Source organism: Zeus faber (genome assembly GCF_960531495.2).
Source record: "Zeus faber genome assembly, chromosome: 2".
In the NCBI taxonomy this organism is placed as follows: Eukaryota; Metazoa; Chordata; class Actinopteri; order Zeiformes; family Zeidae; genus Zeus; species Zeus faber.
Window position 1 is genome coordinate 12,106,783 of NC_137189.1, and position 5,000 is coordinate 12,111,782.

The following is a 5,000-nucleotide window of genomic DNA, read 5'->3' on the forward strand; positions in this document are numbered from 1 at the left end:
TGTCAGAACACACAATGCATTGCAGCTTGGTGTGAATGGATCTGCGTAGCCGCAGACCAGTCAAAGTGCCCATGTCCCTGTCCACTGCTGAAAGCCCCTACAATGGGCATGTGAGCATCAGAACTGGACCATGGAGCAATGAAAGAAGATGGCCTGGTCTGATGAATCACATTCTATTTGATTTTGATCTACACACCATTGTATGGGTCAGCTTTGCCAAGAGGGGGAGCTGTCTAGGAGACTATATAGCAAATCAGCCGCACTCCCGGCAGACACACCGTCATCAGCTATCCATATGGCCGGTGTTGGCATGTAAATTCTCTTTTTGCCTCCTTGATATCGGTTTGTATTCTACTGAGACAGAGACTATTGTGACTTAAATGAAAACAGGCATGTGTTGTACTCCTTTGTTAACATTCTCACAGCGGCTCGCTATCTGCTTCTTCCTGGAAGCTTCGCTACGGAGCCTCTTCTTCCATGTGAGAGGATGCAACAGCTAGGCCCACAAAGCTGAGGGTGATACAATTGGGTTTTTCTTTATCTCTTTAGAGATATACAAATATACATATGATAATATGTATACATTAAAAAAATGTAAGCTGACAAGAGCCTCTGCATCTGAGAGGGCGAATGCTACCCTAGGCTACCCCACCCTCGCGTATTCCTGCAGTACACTGTTTGAATCCGTGGTGTTGAATTTATGGACATTTTACAGCATGGTTCGGCCTATGATGACATCCCGCCAAGCCGAGGCCCCAATCGGCCAGAGTGCGGCCTTTTGGGTGAGAACCTCAAGCAGAGCAAAGGCCGCTGAGGGGGAGGCGTGCCAGGAAACGTAGACACGAGGAGGTTCACCTGCAGCAGCTGGATTTACAAATGCAGTCGATGCAGGAGACCTTACTGGGGCTTGTGGCAGCCCAGCAGGGTCCCCCTATGCCCCAAGACACTTGAGAGCCTGTGGCCAGGTGCCCTCTTCGTCACCCTTATGAGCTGTCCATTGCAGCATCAGATAACTTGGACGGGTTTCCTGACCCTCACTCAGACTCTGAGGGGCATTCAGAGTCTGATCCGGAGGATTCTTCTTCCCAAGCGTCTGAACCCCCACCCATAGATTTTTCAGATTGAGGTGTGATTGCCAGGGCAGCTGAGTGTGCTCCCCTGCCTCCTCCAGCCTCGATGCCTGTGCCTTCAATGTTCTATCGGGTCTCACAGAGTTGCCGACCTGTTAGGTTGCTGGTGCTTCAAGACTTCATGACCGAATTACAGTCGTCTTGGAAGTCACCTAACTCCTCCACCCTCCCCAGGACTCAGCTGGACAATCTTGCTGATGTGGCAGCCTATGGAGTTTTCACCGCCCCTCAGGTTAGGTCTACTTTTGCTGCAGAGATGCTTCGAGTGGTTGAAGTGTTGCTTTAGGGGACAAGTGCTTATGCGCAGGCCCAGGGGCGGACCATGGCTTCTCTGGTCCAGGCATGCCATCAGGTGTGGCTTTACTAGTCCAATCTGTGGTGCATTGCTGGGAGATGCCCCTTCGGTTTGTCAGCTCATCCAGCTCCTCTGTCTGAGTGCCTCGCCGTTCCTTTTGTTCCTTTTCTCCAGGTGCACTGGGTAGCCCCCCACTGATGCGCCCAGTGGTCGGCCCCATCGGTGACATTTGCTAGCCTCTGGCGCATTGCTTTACAGCTCAGCATCCCCATCAGTGGCGCCAGTGTACCCGGTGCCCTTGGGGGCTCAGGGTAAAGATTGCAATTCAAATCCAAGCCCCCCCCCAGTTTGGGGGCATCATTCCACCTTACTGAGAGGCAAAACAGGCTCTCAAACCCTTTCAATAGAGGTCAGATGCCTTTTGGAAAAGGGATGAATAACAACCCTGCCCTTGGTGGCAGCTGGACAGGGTTTTTATTCTACCTATTTACTTGAAGAAGGACTGCGGCTTCCTCCCTATTCTAAATCTCAAGGTATTCAACCATTCCTTGAAATGCCTGCCTTTTGGGACGCTCTGCCTGTCCCGTCTGCTTCCATCTATAAGGGACGGTAACTGGTTTACCACTTTACTTGCTGCCGAACATATCCCACCACTTGACAGGTGCCACTGTAACGAGATGATCAATGTTATTCAACTCAACTGTTCAGTGGTAATACTGTTGTGGCCGATCGGTGTACATATGGGTATAACATAGAATATGGTATGCAATGGATTGTATTGTATGGATGGTCTGGTAGTGTATGGTTTACTCTGGTATGGATGGTAGGGTAGGGCAGGGCACGGTAAGGTAGGGTATAGTAAGGATGGCAGAGCAAGGCAGGGCAGTGTAGGGTAGGGTATGGCAGAGTAGTGTCGGGTATGGCATGGTAGGGTATTGTATGGCATGGTAAGGGTATGCTATGGATGCTTTGGTAGGTCCCTGGACACATAGCCTTGTTAATAACAATGTCAATATAAATATTGCCTCAATTGAAATAATGTGTTTGTGTCCTTCCCTCTCTTTCCTCTGTTATGCCACCCCCTCTCTCAATCTGCATAACAGCAGAAGACTGTAGTCCAGAATTATGGCAAAAATATCCAGATAAATGACAATAAGCTTAGTGGAATCCAAACAGTCTGTCACAACATGTTTGCCATGCAGTAAACACTTTGCCTTTGCCAACATGTCACAGTTTCAGCTTTCAGCGTCTCCAAGTCATTTGCTCATTTCCAAAGGGAAGGTGATTTGCAGAGCTAGCATATAGATTATCTTGGCTCGGAGCTAAAAGTGAAAAAATGCTTATTTTGGGAGTGGGGGGGTGTTTGGTTTGCCGTTTTTGGAATGTACTTCCGCAGACAGAGGCCGGTTGCTTGTTTAAAGATATTTTTCCCAGGGAAAAGGATAGCTTTAAATGGAATATTCAGAATTGTGCAAACATTTAGAAACTTAAGGATGCTGGTTCACATCCAGGCAGCCACATATGGCACCAATCTGTCTCAGGACGACTTGGAATTCAGTGGGGGGAGGAAAGGAATATTTTGGTCACGAAACCTTCTTTTTGCCAATGTGGAGGATTGGATTGGCAAAGAGGCAGCAAAGCATTTATTTCAGGCTCTTTTCCTCCCAGCTTCCCCTCACCATCTACAGCCCCTTCCTGCATTGCAAACTCCATGGAATGACTTCTCATTCATTTGGCCTCATTTTTTCAATGATTTCCAAATATAAATATTTGTTTTTTATTATAAAACTCTAGTTTTAATGAGATTATTACATTTTCGATTTGGGAGTTGGAAATAAGATGGAGAAGTGTTCAAAGTCAATTATCGGAAAATATATAACAATATATAATATTATTATATTATTATTATAATATTATAATAACTACTTACATAATGATGTCTTTTGGTAAGACTTCTTTATAAAATAAAACATACATTCCTTACAGTGAGATTACACTTGCATCGTTACATGCCAAACCGCTCTCTGATTTATCTGAAAACATCTTTATTCTTTTGCTTGTGTGTGTGTGTGTGTGTGTGTGTGTGTGTGTGTGTGTGTGTGTGTGTGTGTGTGTGTGTGTGTGTGTGTGTGTGTGTGTGCGAGCATGTGTGTGTGTGTGTGTGTGTGTGTGTGTGTGTGTGTGTGTGTGTGTGTGTGTGTGTGTGTCTATGTGTGTGTGTGTGTGTGAGCATGTGTGTGTGTGTGTGTGCGAGCCTGTGTGTGCATGCGTGCAGGTGTGTATGTGCGTGCGCCGTGTTCAAGCTCCTCCATCCATCTTCCATTGAGAAGCAGCTGTGATTCTTTTCGGCTTCTGTCATGTCTTATCAGTGTTCCTCAGCCTGTAGACTCTGAGTCATTCAGGGCGTCGCGTCCCTGGCCCCCGTCATCCACAGTGGCGACGTGCCGCTGACCGATAACTTTCAACTTTTTCCCTCCTTCGGTCTTCTGTTGACGGGCCCTAAACGTGTTTTTTTTCTTTTGTTGCTTGTTTTTTAAAAGGAATCAAACGTGAGTGTGTTTTTCTTTTGACCCCAAATGTACCGAGCTGTGGGTTCCGAGGTGTTGAACTCTATCCCTTCTGTGTTCACGGGATTGAGCGGAGCCGTGGTTCTTGTGGTTCTGGATAGGGATTTTAAAAGTTTTGAGCGTCCAACGTGTTGTCTGTGCTGACTGTCTGTGCCGCGCCGCTTCACTGAGCTCAGCAGCAAAATTCAGGAACACAATCTGCGAAGACGACGGGTTTTATTAATGGCTGCTTCTGTAACCTTTGGTCCCTGTGCTTTCACCTCATAAATATTTCCCTTCCTTCCTTCCTACCCTCTTTCTTCCCTACCTTCCTTCAATCTTCCACACTTTCCTTTCTTCCCTCCTTACTTCCTTCCCTCCTGCCTTCCTTCTTTCTTTCTATCGATCTTTCTTTCCTTCCTTCCTTCCTTCCTTACCTTCCTTCCCTCCCTCCTTGCTTCCCTCTTTCTTTTGTTCCTTCCTTCTTTCCTCCGTTCTTTTGTCCTACCTTCCCTCCTTCCTTCTTACTTTCCTACCTTCCTTCCTTTCTTCCTCCCCTCCTTCCTTCCTCCCTTCTTACCTCCGTCTGTACCCCCCCCTTTCTTCCTTCATCCTTCCTCCATCCCTCCCTCCATCCCTTCTTCCTCACCCCACCCCAACACCCCCACTCCCCCCCCCTCGCTCCCTCTCCCTCTCTCCATTGGTATGCAGGATGTTGCAGTCTGGTGTTTGCAGGGATGGATAAAGTGGTAATCAGTGCCAGTGAAGCTGCTCTTGTCCCAGAGCACAAATGTGCCAACATCAGCAACACCGCCGGACCCTATTTGTGGTGTGTGTGTGTGTGTGTGTGTGTGTGTGTGTGTGTGTGTGTGTGTGTGTGTGTGTGTGTGTGTGTGTGTGTGTGTGTGTGTGTGTGTGTGTGTGTGTGTGTGTGTGTGTGTGTGTGCGTGTGTGTGTGTGTGTGTGTATGTGTGTGTTTCTGCACAGGTCAGACAGAGGTCAGTGTCTTTGACATGAATGTTATGGTAC